The 20361-nt window shown below is 46.8% G+C and overlaps 1 protein-coding gene across 12 annotated transcripts in view; it reads right to left on the bottom strand.

Annotated features, from left to right (window-relative positions):
• The window catches only part of DAB1 (DAB adaptor protein 1), a 1086856-nt gene that overhangs the window by 369051 nt on the left and 697444 nt on the right, over positions 1-20361 (bottom strand). For 10 of the 12 annotated variants that reach the window (XM_044770894.2, XM_070509814.1, XM_044770893.2 and 7 more), the window contains exon 1: positions 17652-17842. The exons of the other annotated variants lie outside the window; for them this stretch is intronic. The gene's annotated coding sequence lies outside the window, so the exon portion shown is untranslated. Of the gene's footprint in view, positions 1-17651; positions 17843-20361 lie in introns of those variants that run through there. 12 annotated transcript variants of the gene reach the window in all.

Below are 20361 nucleotides of genomic sequence, written 5' to 3'. Positions count from 1 at the left end.
CTTCTAGAAAGGGGCGAAGGCAATCTATCTTTTGCTTTATTCATAAGGAAAAGTAATCACAAGAGGTGTATCGATTTACTTACCTTTTAACTCTCTGGGCCACAGCCACCTACTTCCTAGCCAGCTTATGAGCACACTGTCACAAACCAGAAGAGCAAGACTAGACAGGATCCAAACTTCCCAATGCTTTCAGAATTGAAAGACACACCTCAGGACCCTCCTCTGGATGAGGAAGTGGTCCCATTACATGATAGAAGCAGGCTTTGTGAATCGAAAGCAATTCACAGGACAGAAAATCTTTCCCCTCCCCCAAAAAAACTGGCCTTCCTAAGAAGAGAACTGGGGAACCAGCAATGCTTCAAAGTCACAGTGCCGTGAGCATCGATCGTGTAGCGTGTACCTGCCTGCCAAGCACGCATTTCCCACCCTGACTTTCCTTTGGCATATAAGCCTCTTACCCCAAATTTAGTCTATGTAGTTTGATGGGGCTGACCTCATCCTCTGGCTCCATAGGTGGGCCTGAGGCCCAGTGATGATCAATAGGCATGAACTGTACTTCCCCCACCCTGATCTCAGTGACTGATTCAGGAATGGAGAGCAAGTCCTTTGAAAGCCAGCCCCAGGCCATTCTGCGGAGCTAGTAGTGGAAAAGGCCTCTCTCGTTCTGCCAGGGTTGCTAAGCTAGTAGGATGTAGTCCCATATTGTTGGGGGCCATCACTGCCACTGCTTTGGGAAAGCCCTCTAATAAAACCAACACAGAGAAAGTAAAGCTGGCATGTGGAAACAAGGTTGATTGAGCTCTCAGCTCCAACTATGGCTGCAGCCAGACCACACCTAGACTTGGATATGTGAACCAAGAAATTCCCTTTAGACTGAAGTCACACTAAGCTAGATTCTTGTCAATGACAATCTGAAGAGTACTCACACAGGCAACATTTTAAGTTCCGATTTCTTATTTAACACAGCAGCAGGCATGTGAGGCACCCTCTATCAACTCCCCGTCAAAATAAAAAGAATGTATACATAGAAAGGGAAAATGCAATATCTTGAGACTGTACCAGAGATTAAAAGACCAGAAGAAAGAGCCAAATGTTCTCTGGATATGTCTGTATGAAAAACAAAATCTCAACCTAAGTCCACTCTACTTTTTGAACCAGAACAGAACAAGCCCATGCCGTCCAATATGGCAGCCACTAGTCACATGAGGCTATTCAAACTACAATTAAATAATGTTAAAAAATTTTTTAAGTCAGTTTCTCAATCATACTAGCTACATTTCAACTGCTCAATAGCCATGCATGGCTAGTGGTTACTATATTGACCAGTGCAGGTAGAGAACATTCTCATTATCACCAAAAGTTCCAACGGAGAATGCCGGCAGTAATTCCGCCAATTCCAGATGTGGGGTGTAGTCACTATACTAACCAGAAAATCAAGCTGCTACCAAAGATTGACGAATGAAGATATTCATCAAAGAATTATTTATAATAAAGAAAGAGTGAGGTGAGCAACAACTTAAATATACAAGGGAAAGAGTTAAACGATGATCAGGCATGTAAAGAAACATTAGGTAACTGTTATAAAGGACATTTAAAGAGAGTTTTTTTAAAGAGATAGAAGAACAATAGGTTGTTCTTTTTACAAAAGAAAAAGTGTATTCACAACATGAATTCTACAAAGTAAAATGTTTATAGCAAAAAGAATAGAAAAATATAATAGCTCATTTTTTTAATGTTTCCTATGTGCCAAGTAATGTACCACATGCTTAATATGCATTATCTGGTTTAATAAAATATCGGATCAGATAGATATCTTTCTTTTTATTTCACAGATGAGAAAAATAAGACTCGGCAAGATTAAATAAATGGAGGAGCCTGGACTGAGACCTTTGTTGGTCTGACCTCAAACTCTAGTCCCTTTATCTCTGCAACTCAAAATATTAACAGTGATCACCTCTGGGTAGAAATATGACATGTGACTTTTTTTCTCTTTCATACTTTTTTGTATTTTTCAAATTCAATAAACAAGGGATTACTTCTTAGGAAAAAAAATTCTGAAAGAAAAATTCCTTAAACGTGACTAGAGCCACGATGTGGTTAAAAAACGACTGCTGCATGCGATGGATTCCTTCTGAAAACGGGTTAATTATGAACACTAGGAGCTTTCATATTCTGCTGAAGATCCTGTTCAAATCTAATTTCTCAAAGTATATTGCTAGACGCTAATGAAAACCCAAAGAGACACACGCCTTCAGGAGATGTATAGCCAATGAATTTTCTGTTGTTTTTATAGTGAACAACTTTTTTATATCCTAACATTTTTACGCCAGCCATGAAAAAGATAAATAAATATTTATGACATTCACTCAATTCCACAGTAACTACTAAGTTGCTCATGTTCTCACTTTGGTTTGAAATGTGCATATTTTCATGGCTGGGAGTCTCGACCCCAAATGAGAAAGCCCCAGAAGGCTGTCTTTTCCAGACCCTAAAACTACTCATTTGACTCCCCAAAGGGATCTGTCTTGTAACAGGATGGAACCAGCTCAACCAAGGCAGCTGTAGGCTGGACAGACACAGACCCCAGTGCCGCCCAGCAAACAGCCACGGACACAGCAGCATTGCTATGGACACTGGTTTTACTCAGGTTTTACCCGGTATCAGAAGTGTTTGATCAAGAACCACAAACAAGGTGATTGAGGAAACCCACGGGAATAAATGAGGACTGATCGCAACCATTCACCTGTCTTTCAGAAACTTTCCTTTACCAAAAATGGCCCAATAAACCCCTCAGTATATTGACTGAGGTTCCACCTGAGGGAGATTTATACAGTGATACACACTAATTATAAAGAATAGGCCAGAATTCACCATTGGGTGGTTCATGAGCTAAAAACAGCCCACAGGACAGTTATCTTTAGCCTACAAGTGTTTTTTGTTTGTTGTTTGTTTTAACCGATTTAGTGCCAAAGTGTTTAACAGAGGGACTTCCCATTAAAAAAAAACGAAGATTTTTCTTGAAAAAGCTGGAAACCTGGCTACTTTGGTCCAGCGTTCCCTTACTGCAACCGTGGGGTTGGAGCTCAACAGTGGCTTACCCAGTGCTCCCCCACCCTGCCCCCGGACTGGTACGCTCACTAACGTCAGCCGCGTGCACTTTGCAGGCGCCTGAGCTTCTAGTTGGTATAATACGAGACACCTGAAAGGCCATTACACTGCCCCACACCTCCACGCAGGTCCTCATTTCACCCAAATCCATACAGTCCGCCCTCCATATCTGCGGGTTTCCGATGCTCAGGGTTCACATCTTCAGATACACAGGGCCAACTGTATTCGTTGTAGTAAGCCATTTTACATGAGACTTGAGTGTCCATGGATTTTGATATCTGCAGGGCTTCCTGGAACCCATTGCCCATGGATACCAAGGGACAACCGTATAATCACGTTTCTCCTTAGACTGCTCTTTGGCCCCAGGCAATAGGAGAATCGGAGGAAATGCAGAGGAGGCTACACAAAGAAAAGGCTATTTCACTACCATCTACCCAAGCACAGTCTCAGGGCTAACAGTTGACAACAAGGTGCTCCATGAACTGGCCCTGCTTACCTTCCCAGCCTCACTTTCCCTGGCTCTTGCCACCCCCTTACTTTGTGATCCATTAGTACCACCTTACTTAGGGCTCCCCATACATGCAAGTGTCCATTCTCTACCTTAGCGCTGGTCCCTTGACCTAGAATGTACTTCCTTCATGCCTTCATTGATGGTGTCTTCCTCAGCAGACTGCACACACCATTCAGGCAATTAGTTTCTGTCACGCTCACCTTGGAAGCCCAGCATGGTACTCAGAACATACTTATTGCATGAAAGACATACCAGCAAATTCCAAGTCACCTCAAAATGTTTAGCTTAGATGCTGACCCTTCCGTACCCTGGCAAAGTTCATCCTTCTGTCTTATTTTTTACCTCAGCTAAGACTTTTTGTTGGTCATACTTAGCCACCACATTGCTATCTGTTTATTTGTGCTTTCTGGACTAATCCTGGATTTTGAGGAGAAAGCCTGTGTCTTTTTTACGGCTATATCCACGGAGCCCACCACTGTGCCAATACCCTGAAGGGGCTCAAGAAATACTGGGTAAATGGATAAAGTAATAGAGCACAAGGTCCTTTCCCAGAAATCCTTGCTCCTTGTCACGGACACAGAGGTGCCACTATCCTCCTCGTCACCATCACCATAATCCTCATCAAAACTGTCATCATTGCCACCAGCACCACCACCTCCGTCAGACAGAGAGCAGAAACCCAGTGCACGCAGCTTTATGCAAAGGAGCCAGGGTGCAATGCAAGCCTTTGTGTCTCACGTCGCTGAAGTGCAGCCAAGGGGATGGAGAGGACCAGCATCGTGAGGACCCGACTATTCCACATGTTGTCACCCACTTTTTCACACCCTCCCAACTCAAACATAAAAGGAAACAACTGCCTGTTTAGATCTTGTTCAAGACAAAGTCACCATCATATCAGCAACCTGTAAGGCACCTAGAAGACAGCTAGCCGGATAATGCATGCATAATTCAATTCCAGTAGTGGCAGCCTGACGTCTTTACCCACGGAACATATCTCATATCTTCTTCCTCTGGAGTTTTCTATAAGTTATGGATTAATAAACTTTCCCTAAGAATGCAGCTTTATTAATCTTGCAAAATACTCAGAAAAAGAAAATATTTTATTATGCCCATCTAAAGTGAACTACGATAAACAAAGTCCCATGTGTGCTGACAAGAAATAAAGTCATTTTCTGCAGCAAATTGTGTTTGCAGTGGTGGCTGTTTCTCCGCCAGTCAGATCTGGAGTAAACAAAATATCAAACTATATCCTGACCTGTGAAGACAATAGGGGCCACCAAGATCACAGCCTCCCATGACCCAATTTCTGAGGGGAGAAAGAGAAAATTAGCACAGGGAGGCATTCGTTCAAGCTTCTCCTCTTAAAGCTGGAAGAACAAAAACAAACATGGAGGCACAGGGCACAGAGAGCGGGGTCCGTCATCGTTTGGTGACCGTCTTCTCTTCATCATATCGAGGCACGTCCTCTTCAAAGAGAACAGCTGCGGGACTTGTGCAATCTCCCTCAGTTGTCTGAAGGTGGAGAGGAACCAGCGTGTGGCATGTCAGCGTGCACTAGGCACAGTTCTAATTGTGGTGAAGGTGCTACTTCTTCTGATTAACAAAACAGCCCTATAAGAACTCATTTTTCACCGGAGGCTCCAAGAGTTAAGTGTCTCGCCCACAGCCACCAGCGCAAGTCATTGGCCAAGACTTGGTTTGACCATCTATGAAACAGGGAGAGTAATGCCCATCCTGTATATCTGACAGGAGTGTTCTGAAGATCAAAGGAGAAGATATCTCCTTACTTTGCGTATGTGTGTGTGTACACATGAAATGCTACACAAATGAAAGATCACTGTAGCTAGAGTGTAGATTTACCTGTATATTCACCTGCTGGCTTCCTTTCTTCCCTCTAAATGTCAAGTATTTTAATGTTTAAACATACCCAAAGAATCAGGGTCGCCAGGAGTCAGAGCTGACTTGACAGCAAGTGATGACAACAACCAAAGAATCAGTCCTAAAACCTCATTCACTGCAAAGCGGAAATAAACAGTTCCAGCTCCACTGTGAAACCCCTGGTGACCTGCAACATATGTGCCGAGTCCCCAGCCTAAGCAGTCTCCTCATCTATGGAACGAGAGGGCTGCTCTGCCAGGCTCCAGGGGCCCATCTAGCGCGGGCATTCCGTGATTCCAGACGGGCTGCGATGTCACCACAGGCGCTGCTCTAGAGCTGCATGTTTACAGGGCCACGTTTCCACTCGTCCTCTCTCTGTCATGTTGAAATGCAGGCTCCCGATCCCTTATCCAACGTCCCTGGGTCTGATGTGTTCAGATCACAGATTTTATTTGCATTTTACAACGGCAGCATATACTATGCCATGCACTTTCCTTTTATTTGTATTCCTAGCCGGGTTGGGGTGGCACCCTGTAATCAATTCACTAATGCTTCTTGAGCCAAATGTACGATTATTCACACTCAGAGGGATCAACAACGATTAGAAGGAGCCTCGTGTCAGTTCAGGTCAGGTCAGGTGTTGCCATTAAATGAGTTTTATAAGGGGGAAAAAACTGAGTTTTCAGAGCCTTTTAGATTTCGGAATTGCAGAAAAGGGAAGGTATGGCCCCCCTGCTGCTGTCCTACACACCAGGGCACCCAAGAGCAACACAGCAAGAGAGAGACTTAACTGCCAGCAGAGTCACTCAACATTCTGCAAGGGAAGTAGGACGGGACACGGTGAGAGGAAGGGAAGAGGAGGAAGTGTGTCACTTCACTGTCTGCTTTAGCTCCGCCACATTAACGAACACTTCTGAGGAGACTTATCTTCCTGGCATGTGGACTAGCCCTTTGCCTGTTTCTCTCAGGTCCACTCCTGGCCCCTTCCCCTGCTGCGCTGGCTCAGGCAGGAAGTTCATCCCAAACACACTTCCCAGGCTCCTGGCCAACTGACTTCCAGTCGGGTTCACTCAATGGGAAAGACTCGCAGGAGACAGGAAGGAAGGAGGAGAAACCAGGGCCTCTCGCTCCCTTTCTCCCTCTCTTTCTGCTTCAAGGGGGCATCTCTAGCAGTGGTAGGGTCTCCTGCACGGTTCCAGCCCCTCCCTCTGTGGCGCCTGCTCTCGCCGCGCAGCCCTGCTGTACTTTCAGCAGCCCCAATGCCTGGGCTCCCATAACACCATACCCTCCCTTAGTGCCTGCAGATCCAGAGGAAGGTGGGCTTCCTGAAGCTGCTAGTCTCCGTCCTTAGCTTCATTGTCACATCTTCAGCTCTTCCAACACCTTTGTAGCTAGTTTCCTGTATTAAATTCTTCCCATTAAGCTACCTGGCATGTGTCTCCTGACTACACTCTCGCTGACACAGTGTATATCATTAAAATTACTAAATTCTGCTTGGCAGTCACAGTGGTATGGTTGATGCTGTTCAGGATTTGTTCAAGGACAGCACAGAGAGGCACTCTTTACCCCGACACATACTGGTTGGCAGAGTTTTGATCTTTAGGCTGTAATTTTAAACCAGCTGCAGACAATGCACGAAGTGAACGATCACCCATGTAAAACACTTATGTTACTGCCGGATTTCACAGGGAACGACAAAGCCCACCTCCCGACGCCTCCTCAAGTGCCCACCCGGCCCCCCACATACACACACTGAAATGACACCTGTGAGAACAAGGGAGTACAGCACATTCTAGCGACTGTGCAAAATCACGCCGCAGACCTGTGGGTGGAGAAGCCTTTGTGGTTGTTGATTTTATGCAACATCTTTGATTTGATAGAACTGGAAGGAAGGAAAGCAACGGAAGAGAGGGAGGGAGGGAGGACAGGAAAGGCACAGGTTTGCAATAAAAGGAGCTAAAAACATGTCCCAAAAGGAAATGTTTAAAATTACAGCAGAAGGCCCTCATTTTGTCTTCACAGACTCAAAACAGTTCACTAAAGTGCCACTTTCTCCTCCACTGCAAAGAAACTATAGCAGACTAAACATTAAAGGTAGCAAGTACTTAAGGTGAACTTCCTCAAAGAGACAAGCACATGGCGCACGAAGGACAAGGTGACAGCGCCCTTGAGGAACTCTCAATCTCTAGAGGACTCCAGAGTAACAGACGTGGAGCAGAACAATTGAAGACATAATGAAGAGTGGTGTTTAACCGAGTCTGGGGCTCAAGAAGCCTGAGAAAAATACATGTGGCCAAGAAGGGCGGGCAGAAGGAATACGGAACTTAGACTGGGCCTCTGTTGTCAGGCCTCTGTTTTTTTTTTTTTAAGAAGGGTAATGTTAGTCCAGTACCCAATTCCCTTCCTCCCAGACAAGCTGACTTACTGCCACTCAAACAAATCAAGACTTCCCTCTCCACCGATACATCTGGAGCAGCCAAGGATACACAGAATGTTGTCTGACCTCACGCCTGTGAACCCACATATACAGCAAAGAGAAAACAGTGTTATTAAGCTGGCCAAGGGGTCAGCTTTTCCGTCTCTTAATCTTGCTTTCTATGAGACATTCTCTTTTATGTCAGCCTAAACTAGTACAGTATATATTACGTTCACTCCAGAAAATACAATAAAACGTGCTGACGATAGGATGTGAGAGAAGAGAGCAAGGGGTACAACAGTTGGCAAGCAGAGAAGACAAATTTGAAACTTTATCGATAAACATTGATGTCGTAGGGTAACTTCTGGAGAGAAACGACTGACAGCTCTAGGTCCTAAAACATAAATATTATTTGGGTGGGCGTAAATGAATGGGAGTGGGCTTCTGAAAGAATTAACAACATAAGGAATTCCAGGGAGAGAGAGACAGAGAAAGAGGGATAACAATTGGCACGTAATAATCACCACAAGGGCCATGTCAGACATCTCTCTCCTTATCCTTTTTTGCAGATATACGTTACAATTTCCATGCATAATGGTGCTTCCTCAAGTGAAAAACACATCTAGCATTTCACTTTATTGTCATCATAATATATTTAGGCTCTTAAGTCAACATGGTGAAATGGAAAGAGCATTGATATGGGCGCAAGGAGACCTGGGTCTCTATTCCAGCTCAGCTGGATGACTTGGACACATCTTTTCATTCCATAGACCTGTGGCTCCTCATGTGAAAGCAGGAATAATATTGACCAACCTGAGATATACCTGAAAACTCAAACTAGACAGCTGCTACTGGCCAAAATTTGCCCCTCAGGCAGCCAGATGACTATGGCCTGCTGAAATGCCAGGCCAGTGTGTCAGGAGCCAGACTTAAGCCCCAGGCCTCCAGATCATATTATTTGTGCTAGACAGCATGTCTAACCAGGGGAAGACTATGCCATCCTGCGCACATCCCCTTACTCTGCAGGGGAAAGTCAGAGATGTCTTTCAAAGACCTCTGCCACCTGAACAAGGTGACTGGCTGCTCCTTGGGTTGATCACCCCTTCACTGGCCCCATTCCTCACTTCTGCATTCCCACTGGCCCACTGGGACAAAGGACATCTCTTGGACTGGCAGTCTACAAAGGAGGGCAGTGATCCCATCAAGAGCGGTGCTAACTGACCCACAGTCTTTCCTTGAGGTTGTCTGGGGATCAAAGGGAGCATTACACAACCTAGTGCTGAGGAAGCACTCAACAAGCACCAGTGCTTTTCCTCCCCCACTAACTCCGCACCATCCAGAATAATAAATACAGATGGCATATGATGAAAACTAATATATAATTAGAAAATATAATTTTTTAAAGATAGCATTTACAATAGCAACTACAAAAATATAAAGCACTTGGAAATAAATCTAACAAGCGAGTGCATACCTTCAAGAAGAACATTATAATCTGTACTGAAAGACGTTAAATAAGAACTAGATAAATGAAGAGAGGCGCTACGGTTATGGGTAGGAAGACTCCATCATAATGCCATTCTCCCCGAATTAATCTATAAATTCAATGTAACTCCAATCAACTCTCAAGAGTATTTCTGTATAACTTTAAAAGGTGATGATAAAATCTATATGGAAGACAAAAGGCTAAGAAAAGCCAAGACACTTTTGAAGAAAGACATTGTGGAGGATTTGTCTTGTCGAATACCAAGCCTTATTATAAAAGCTATAATAAAAAAGAAGTGTAGTTTGGGCAAAAGAGTGGACAAAATACATGCCTAGAAACTAACCCTAAGTGCCAAGATGACTTTTTTCCCCATTTGGAAGAAAATCAGAATAAATTCCTACCTCACACCACACACCCCCCCACACATACACACCCACAGGATTATAGAACCTAAATGTGAAAGGCGAAACAATAAAGCTTTTAGAAGATAATAAAGGAGAATATCTTTATGACATCAGGGTAAAAGAAAGGCTTTCTTAAACAAGATATAAAAAGTACTAACCATAAAAGAAAAGATTGATAAATTCAACTACATTAAAATTAAGAAGTTAGATAGCAGAAGGTTGGCAAGAATCCAACTTCTATGTGGTCTACAAATCTCTTCAGCTTCCCAGAGGAATAAATTACAGCAACCTTTTTGCATTCATTGGAACTATGTTCTAACAATACATGCCATAGCTCAGATTCAAGCCTCTGGTGGCCCATCTCTGATTTCATCCACAATTGGACCACCAGCACTTCTGACTTAACTTGAGTATGTTTGAACGGTTGTGTTTTATATTTAGAACTTTTGTGAGCATGCACGTAACACAGCTCAGAATAACATGTCCTACAATTCAAGACAAGCACTGGCACATGCCGTCATCGTGGTGCCTGGGCATCAGTGGGCAATCACGAGGGGATGGCATTGCCCGGATCTCTTCCTTATGCCCTGTGCAGTCTTTGCATTATTTACGATCGTTCACATCCTAAGTTGACTCTTGTTCTGCTACCTGCTGGGATTTTACTACTCCTCCCAAACTACCAGGAAAAATCTGTACCAGAAAAGTCAAAGATAGAAAACCCTAAGGGTGGAATCTCAGGCATGATCAATTTTGAACTCCATGGGAAAAGCTAATCTACTATCTTCCATGCAACCACGATTTGGTACAAAAAGCCTCCCCCAGTGAGGCTGTAAATCTTCCGCTTTCTTTCTCCTCTCATTCTTTCTACCATGCATCCCTCAGCACCGTTCTAACATTCACTCTACATGTTGACATGTATACAGTAATAGATGAATATAGGCTAGGATAATAAAAAAATGTCACCCAAATGTGACATATGTTTTAGATGATGTGAGCTTCTTCAAGAGAATGTCCCTCACATATATCAAGAGAGATGCTTGTGTTGCCATGACAGTGCCTAATTGTAACACCCTGTTACTAAGTTATTTCTTGGGGACGCTTCGATAGGACCCTCATAACCCTTCAAAGTATCTAGTGTCTAGGTACTGAGTAATCAATTAGCATTGCAATTTGCAAGTTTCCTTCTTGACTGAAAGCGTTTGTATTTATCATTTTTCCTGTAATGAAAATGGATAGCTCCACTGAATCAGCTATTTTAATAAGACAGATTTGGGTAAGTTTTTATTGTTAATGATTCCAAAAGATGTCAAGAAAACATAAAGATGACTTTCAATGGATAATTGTTACTATTCCTTTCCAAATCCAGATTACCAAATAAAGAACTACAACAAAAAATGTTTTCAAGATCGCTGACCACACAGAATTTCAATACTGTCTCCGAAAGACAATTGACCTCAATCTTTTTATCCACATGAACTTAACGAACCACATGAGAGTGCACACATTTAATTCAATTCAATTCAGCGGAAATTTACTGAACACCTACTGCATTCCAGGCACTGTTGTTAAAAGGAGAGGCCACATTTCTTCCCCCTAAAGAGCTTATAAACGTCCTTTATTCCAGGATAATTCTTGGACAAAATACTATTTGTTTCTTACTATTTCTGGATGAGAATTCAATGGAATTCTTCTTAAGCTGCTCTTCTGAAAAGCATATTCAAAAGAATTGTATGAAATGATAAACTCCAAATTTAGGATAGTGGTTACCTCTGGCAAGAGGGAAGGAGATATGATCAGGGAGAGGTTACTAAGAGGTTTCAACCGTATTTGTAGGTCTTTATTTCTTAAGCTGAGTGGTAGGTACAGAGATTTGTACTGTATTGTTATTTACAACGTTTGTATGTCTTAATATTCTATGCTACATTTCAAATCACACAAATTACTTTCATGATAAAATTAACTCCTCTTCTTAAAAGTCGTTAAGTGGTTACCAACAAACGTTTTCCCTAATCTGTCTCATAGGACACTGAGAGGGGTTCCTTGAAATTCAAGCTTCTGTGGCAAATAAGTTTGAAAAATTCTTAATGAGGTAAACGAGTTTCTGTGCTACAGGGAATACTGCATCTGACTAACAGTAGGATCTATAATTCAGGACTTTGCAAACATGTGGGGGCATGGAACTTTCCTCCATCTGAATGCTCTTTTGAAATGCTCAGAACCATCTTGGAGGATACTAGTGTTCCCTGGAACATAGTTTGGAAAATGTTCTATAAAATAACCCATTTGGGCCACATATTCTACTTTACAGCCACTCCCAGCTCTGCCCACCCCAAACCAAGAACGAACCTTCCTGCCGCGCGCCTCCGCCCACACAGTCCTTCCCACCTGGAACGCGTTCAACCCCTGAGACACTCCTGGTGAACCCGCAGCTGCCAGCGGAAACGCAGCCTCCCTGTGAGGCCCTCCCCAGCCTCCCTTTCCCCAGGTGTACCGGACTGTCCTCAGAGGCTCCCAGCGCTGTACAGACATGTTCTGTACCACATCTCACACTGCGGCAGTCATTTATGCAGGAGGCCAGGTGCCTAGATGGCAGAGACAGCACCCTTCCATCTTGGTACTTACTGTTCACAGCACCTAGCACAGAGCATAAAGCCAGGCGCAGTAAACATGTGCTGAAGGGACACAGAAGAGATGTCTGGGTGTGTGACCTGAGCTGGCTTTCTCCATTTCCCAGATACTCTCCATGCATACTCATAATTTTTCAGGCTTTATTGTCAATCATAACACCAACAAGATAGAAACAGGCATAAAGACTGAGAGAGAAATAAGGAGAGACAGGGGAAGAGAAAGAGCAGAGAAAGAGACGGCTTAAATGATGGCGAGTGAACCGACAGATTATGAGCCCAGTCGAAAAACAGAGAGACTGACCAAGAGTCAGAAATTGGTTTGAAGCTCAAAGCTGACATACACGGTTGGCCATTTTACAAGACTCACTGTAGGCAGTCAACACAGCTGACTGGGGTTCCCTCTGAACTAATCGCATCTGCCTGAGAGGGCCCTCTTCTCATCTTTTTTTTTTTTTTTTCTTAAATGGAAAGGTCATTTATTTTTTATTTATTTTTCTTTTTTTTTTTTTGAGGAAGATTAGCCCTGAGCTAACATCTGCTGCCAATCCTCCTCCTTTTGCTGAGGAAGACTGGCCCTGAGCTAACATCCATGCCCATCTTCCTCTACTTTATACGTGGGATGCCTACCACAGCATGGCTTGCCAAGTGATGCCATGTCCACACCCAGGATCCGAACCAGCGAACCCCAGGCCGCTGAAGCAGAACATTCGAACTTAACCGCTGCGCCACCAGGCCGGCCCCACCATCTTTATCCCCTAAGCTAAACAACCCATTTTCACCACCACAAAACTTTTATCCTTTTAGCTGTGAGTTCTATTCAGCAGAATTTTATTTCTGTTTTCCTTTCTCTTTATGAGAATTCCCCACTGGCACTGTAGATTGGTTATATGTTGGGTTCAAATAAAATAAAATAATAATAATAAAAGCAAGCTGGTAATTTCTTTCCAATAGAATATGCTGCATATTTCATGAAATAGAAGCCAGAGGAGTTTTGTGATTCCTGAACCAAAACCTTTCCTTATCTGAGGACTAAATGGAAGAAAAGTGCAGAGAGCATCTCAAAGACAAGGAAAGCTGATGGTCTGCTCCCCAACCTAAGGGAAGCGTTCAAGTGATGGACTGACTTGATGTGGTTTTTGTTTGTTTGTCTGTGTTTGTTTTTTAACGCAGGTTCGTATCCTGAAACACAGGTCACAGATTGAGTTCAGGCCACACAGCTGGCAGGGCTGGCAGAGCTGAGGTCTGAAGTGGGCAGCCTAGCACCCAAGTTCAGACATCTAACCACTTGTTACACCACGTCTGCTTTTAAGCAGCTCTGCTTCCCACGGCTGGTAAGAGACACTAGCAGGATGGCAGTCTCTGCATAGCTAACTAAGAGTAGACAGATGTGAAGCAAGACTGACTAATACTTGTCACAAAGTCACACGTGTTCAAATGTCTACCATCAGCCCAGTTCCCCGTTGGCAAGAGGGCAACACCCATTTTGTGCTGTTAGCATCTGCAATTGGAAGCAATCTCCAGCAATTCTACTCCATCATTCCCTGTGAAATTTCACAGCCACTCTGGGAGACAGCTGGGATCCCTTCCCCACTCAGAGGTGGCAGAACGCCCTGGTTAGGACCCACCCTAGAACCACAATGCTTGGATTTAAATCCTAGTTCTATACCTTATTTGCTGTGTGGCCTTGGGCCAGTTACCAGCTCTCTCTGTGCCCTGGTTTCCTCATCAATCAAATGGGAATGAGAATACAAGTATCCACTTCCCAGGGTTATTTAAAGATTAAATAAATTAATGCACGCAAAGTGCTTAAAGGGGTACCTGACTCTTAGCAAGTACTCCATAAAGGTTAATTATTCCTATTTTTATTAATAAGAGAGGTGATATGCCAAACACCATCAAGTCAGAAAGTACTTGGATTTGATCCCCGCCTTCCAAATCCCAATGCCATCCTCTCTCCTCAGCAGAATTCCATGACCTCTTACTAAAAGTCACCATTCTCCTGAAATCCGGTTATGCGCCAAAGCACCCAACGAGACATTTTTCTCCATAAAACTGCTCCAAGACTCACAAGGTAGATAATATTGCAAATGATGAAACTGAGAGGTCAAGTGATTTATTCTCAATCACTTAACTCAACCAGCGACCATTCTTTGTCACAGTAAGCCTTAAATAACATTTACAGTTCCTGACAACAGCTTTCAATTTATGCAATTTTTTAAAGTGCCATCTAAAAGACATAAACTGTGATTTTCTTGCTTTGTTAGCTTTATTAGTTTGAGAGAAGGATTAAATCTCAGCAAAAACAGAATGTTTGACTTGAGTGAATTATCAGAATGAAACGCTGCCTCAATCAGATTCTTCATCTGCCTGCAGGGCGCCTCCAGGCATCCGAAATCCACCACACACCATTTTTAAGATGGGTCCTACCAGGTACCACGCCAAACAGCCACCACCGAAGACAAATTACTCTGGAGGGCAAAGGGGAGTGAAGAGCCTGCTCCTCTCTGGCTTTGGGAGAAGTGGAACAATAAGTGATGCGCTCTCTTCCTGCAGCCTCACACAATGCTACGTCTTGCAAATGAAACATACTGCGAAACAGCTTGTGAGATGAGCTTCATCGACAATTAGTAATTTTTATTCAGATTTTATTGTTGAATACAATGAACATGATTAAATGTTTCAGATATGCCTATTCAGACCTTAAGCAAACCACCAAAAAAAAAACAACTACTAAAAATCATCTTCTAAATCTGCTTTAGGAAGAGATTTAATTGCCAACTTAACGTGTAGACTGAATTCCCACTTAATAGCAGCACTGTTCCCAAAAAGATAGCAACACCACGTTCGCACTTCCCACCTCGGCCTCTTCTCTCATCCCTGCTCATCTTCTCAGCGTTGCCAAATAGTTACAACGTCAGTCTTTCAAATCACTGCATTTTGAACTTCCTAAACCTTTAAGAGGGCCTCTGTGTATGGAAAAGAACAATAGCGCTTCAAAGCCATGTCTGCGAGTTCTTCAATACTCCATTTGAATGCTGGGGTTTCAATCAAGGGCATCAGCAGACAATTTCTGATTGCTTAGAAGTTGACTTCTACACAGCTTTGATTAGGTCGCCCTTCTCAATAGGAAATCAAGAAAATCTTTGATCCCTTTCAGATTCCAGAATTGTCACCAAGCCTTGTCAGAAGAGGAAAGGAAAGAAATAGGGATGGGGATGGGGATGGGGGTGGGGGGCTGTGGAGCGTTCCTACTCCAGTCAAGCTCTCCTCCCCCCGCACATCTATCTTCACGCCTGTGCAATTCAGGGTTCCATCCAGAACCACTCATCGTTGAGATAATAAAAACAATGGGTGCTAATTCAGGGGGTGGGGATGGTTTATAATTTTATGGATTTCCCGAAGACCTATAATTGGCACATAAATGTACAAACGTGAACCGGATGATTAGGGGGTTCTGAACGTAAGCCACCTTTAATTTATATGATTACTTGAAAACATGTTAAGTGTTACGAAGTGTCAGCGGAACCCCCACAAGGCCTTTATTCAAAACCATCAACATTGTGAAAGTGCGTCGAATGGGCCCGCAGGAGGGGAACAGGAGGAGGGAGAAGCGACAACGGATCTTCGCTGCGTCCCCAGACTCGCGAGGAGCTGCGTTGTAGCATCCATCTCGGAGGACTCGCTCGCTCGCCCAGCTCCCGGGCAGCAAAAGGCGCGCTGGCTTCCGCACGCCCTCCTCCTCCTAAAGGAGCTAAGCCCAGGCGTGCGCCGGCTCCAAACGCACACGCAGGCACCGACCCACGCGGGCGCGCGCCCCACCCTCTCCGGCACACGCCAGAGCCCACAGACGCCCGCGCCGCGGCGCTCTCCGCTCCGCCCGCCGCCGAGCCGCCGGCGAGAGCCAGACCGCGGTGGCCCGGCGCCCCGGCCTCCCCACCCCCACCCCATTCCTTCAGACTCTCCCAGCCCGGGCGGAAGTGCCCAGGCAGACCCCCAACAATGAGGACTTGTGTGATGCAGTTGGGGGTGGAGGGGAGTTTACAAGGAGTGAAACATGCACAGGCTAGCGGGTTCAGGAGGGAACAACGCAGGAGCCAGGTGGCATCAGGCTTGCCAGGCAGCTTTCCTTCGTGCCCACCTACCCCCCGTCCGGTCCATCAGCACCACCACCAAAACAAAAAATAGCGTTTTAAAAACTGCAGAGAAAAGGCGCGCCCTCCCACCAGGGGTCACAATAACACTCTGTGGGACGGAACTAGCGGGGAAGGAGCGGCCCGGCTGCAGCAACCACAGTCGTTTTGAAATTTACTTTGTACGCTCATCCAATGGCCCCTTTCGACGCCACGACACAACCTTCCCCGTCTCTGACTCCCGGATTCCAGCTCCTCTCGGCGGTTGAGTCCTTCTTTTAGGGCTTCTTGATGAGCCGAATCACGGGGATTTTAAAGTTTCCCCCGTAGGAAAAACACCCTGAGCGTCGAGTCTGGAGCAGCGAGAAGCAGAGGAACGGGCTGGGGAGGGGAGCGTTCAGAGTGGCGGGGAGTCTGCGGAGCGGAGTGGAGGTGCGGGAACCAGCAGAGAACCGAGTCGATGGAGGACCCGGGGAAGGGCTGGGGTCTGAGAGGCAGGGTCCAGCTCTGATGGGGTCTGAGAAAGGGTAGGGGTTCCTGGGATGGACCCGGTTTTTCGACAGGTCAGGGCAGAACCGCAGCGCTGCCGAGGAGTAGGGAAGTGAAAACCGGGTTCCGCTGAGTAGGGAACAGGGTCCGGCCCGGGAACGCAGCCAGCGAGGCAGGGAGAAAGGGCTCAGGAGCATCGGGTAGGTTTTGGAGCGGAGAAGGAAGGTTCGTGGAAGGATAGAGCCGGGACCGCAGGAGGGAGGAGGGTGCAGGGGGTCCCGAAGAGAGACGAGTGTTCGGGTTGAGCAGGTCTGGAGAGAGGACCGTGCGTGGCCAGAAGTAGGGAGATAGGGGTGGTGGCAGAGACCCAGAAGGAAGGAGCAGAGGTCGTCCCTCTCCCCCAGTAAGTGGAGGGAGCGAGCAAAACTGCAGTCGCCATCCCCGGGGTACCCCTAGCCCAACTCCCGAGAGGGGCGCCCCAGGAGCCGTCCTCCGCGCCCCGGGGCCCCAGCGGAAGCAGCCGGGCGTCCAGGCGCCGGGTCCCCGCCGGGCACCTGCCCGCGCTGAACTCCAGGGCTGCCGCGTGGCCCGCCGCGCCTCACCTCGGCTCGCCGAGAGCATCCTCCTCCGCTGCCGCAGCCGCCCAGGAAGCGGCTCCCCATGCCCGGCGGGCGGCGGCACTCAGGCGCGCTCTCCAGCCCGGGGAAGCCCCGGCGAGCGCCGAGCCGGGTCCATCGTCCCCGGGAGCCACCGGCCCCGCGTCAGAGCAAGGGGAGGAGACCGCCCCACGCGCAGACCCGCCTCCTCCCGCGCCCCCGCCCCGCCGGCCCCCGCGCCCGCCCGGCGCCCCGCGGCGCCGCTCACCTGCCGGCTCCTCGGCCGCCGCCGCCCGGCCGCCCGCCGCGCGCCCCTCGCCCCGGCCCCGCGGCTCCCGCTCGGCTCCCGCCCGGGCGCTCTCTGCGCCGCCCGCCGCGCCCCGAGAGCCTAGCCGAGTCGCGGCGGCGACGAGGAGGAGGCAGAGCGAGCGAGCGAGCGAGCGGGGGCGCCGCGGCTCGCAGTCGCGCCTCTGGAGCCCTTGCGCTCGCTCCCCATGCCTCCGTGGAGGGGGAGAGCCCAGCAGAGAGCATGGGGTCCCCGCCCCAGCCGCGCCGGCGGGGAGGGGTGAGGGAGCGAAGGGGTTAAAGCTACCAGACTCGGGTTTCACAAAGTATCCAGTGTTTGCGCCACCGTCACCGCCACCAGCAGCGGCAGTCCCCGCCCGGCCTCCCTCATTTTTCTCTGGGGTTTACTCTTTGATCCAAGCCTCTAAACATACGCAGACCCAAATATAGAGTGCCACTGGGCGAAAACCAGGGAGGAGGCTCGGCGAGGACGTGTTGCCCCCACGCCCCTTTGCAGGAGGGGGCGCCAGTTCTCAGTGGCCAGCCCTGGTTTGGCAGATCTTGTCTTCACTGACGCTTCCCCGGCAAAGTCGGGCCATGAGGAGGGAGAAAGCTGGCATCTGTCACGTTTTCCTCAGTCCTAGGGAGGGACCCATGCCCCTCAGGGTGTGCAGGCCTCAGTTAAACCCCAACTCTCCCCTTCCTACCCGCCTTCCCCACTTCCGTTCCTAGAATGCCTGGGGGAGGACAGCCCTCAGGTGAGAACAGAGGCGGGAAGGCCTCAGGCAGCGCCCAGTCAGTTGCTCCCTGCTCCTGGTCGTGGTTTACAAAGATCCAGCAAATCGCCGGAAATATGCATTGTGTGGGTCTGAAAATTCTTCTACCCTGAGACTGGATTCAACTTCAGTAAATGCCTGTACAGTCGTCTCCAGAGGCCAAAATGCCAGGTGTCGGAGGGAGAAAAGCAAATGAAGTGCTGGCCCTTTGGAGCAGGGTGCAGGAAAGGGAAGGAAGAGGCAGGCCGCAGTTAGTGTTAGCTTTTTTAGGGGCCACACTCCTGTCCTCCAGCTGTGTAATAATAAAGCTAATGTGGAGGATTTGGGTTTTGTTTTTTTCCCTCATAGCTTCTGTCACTCACCCATGAAAATTTAATGAAGCATTTAGGGTTATTACCTCCAGAGTCAATGGGCTAAAAATATTTAGCCTAATGCACCCCTTGTGGAGCCAATAGGTCCGTGGCTGGTACACACCAAGTCATCGAGAGACCCTCCCTTTCTCCACAAAATTCACGACCCATTACACTTATTCCGTAATAACAGCTTCTGTACAAATGGAGGCCTGAGCAACTGGAGGCTGTCGTGCCACTCCGGAAAGATAGCAATTTACATAGAGACAAGAAAAATTTGTGAGGTCATTGGCAGGGTACAATCTTGGTGAAGAGTTGATCAGAGGCAACTCCCATCAAGGTGGGAGGGAGATGCCACCCCTGATACCACTGTTTCTGTTTCCTTCTGGGTGTGACCAGCAGCTCTAATGATGGGGACCAGGGACACTGGCCCAAGTTTCCCCAACTCTTCCAAAGTTCTAGAGAGTGACAAGAGTTGCCAGCCAACACTAAAGATTCATTTCATTGGAAGTTCAGGCTCGCCAGGCAGCTCTACTAAGATTAATAAGACACTTCTGTTTCCTCTTCTATAAAGACAAACCTCAGGAACCTGAACTCAATACAAAGAAAACAGGAGACATGGACAAATCAGAGAAGACCTGGTTGGAATAGGAGGAAAGAATATAGAAACCTGTTATGCACCTCAGGTGGCTGGGACAGATGTCAAACCTGATGGAACGCAGGTCTAACTCTGCATTGACTCTACCAAAAACAGCTCTGAAGTTTCTCAGGGTTTTGAGGACAGCCATGGAACATCATGACCACTGACGGACATTCTAAGGCACTGTACATGAGAGATGTTGCCTTCGCCCCTTCCCTCTTGTTCTATTTTCAGTTGACATTGTGATTACAGACTTTGAGGGGAATGCGGGACACTGAGTTGGCCGAGTGATAGAAATGGAAGACGCTCATGTAAGACTCGATCTCTATTCAGTGTTGGACATGCGCCATCATGGAAACTGGGCAAATTCCCATTAAATCTGACAGGGGCAACGAGCTGCAGCTGTTCCCAACTCCAGGCTGGAAGAAAGCGTAATATATAGATTCTAACTGCACACAAGCTGCCCAAGGACCTAATAGTCTTCTGGGTTAAAGCAAACCAAATTTTAAAGGGCTATATTAAGTTATTATGCTAAACATGTCAAGAAACAACTCATCTAAAATTTAGGGTGCTTTTTCTTTTCTTCTCTTTTAAATAACAATGCCGTTTGTGTTAAGTGTGGCATAAGGAAAAAATCAACATACATTTCGTTATCATCTACTACT

The sequence above is a fragment of the Equus asinus genome, chromosome 5, assembly GCF_041296235.1.
Source record: "Equus asinus isolate D_3611 breed Donkey chromosome 5, EquAss-T2T_v2, whole genome shotgun sequence".
In the NCBI taxonomy this organism is placed as follows: Eukaryota; Metazoa; Chordata; class Mammalia; order Perissodactyla; family Equidae; genus Equus; species Equus asinus.
Note: the sequence above shows the minus strand (reverse complement) of the source record. Positions and strands in the feature narration are given on the sequence as shown.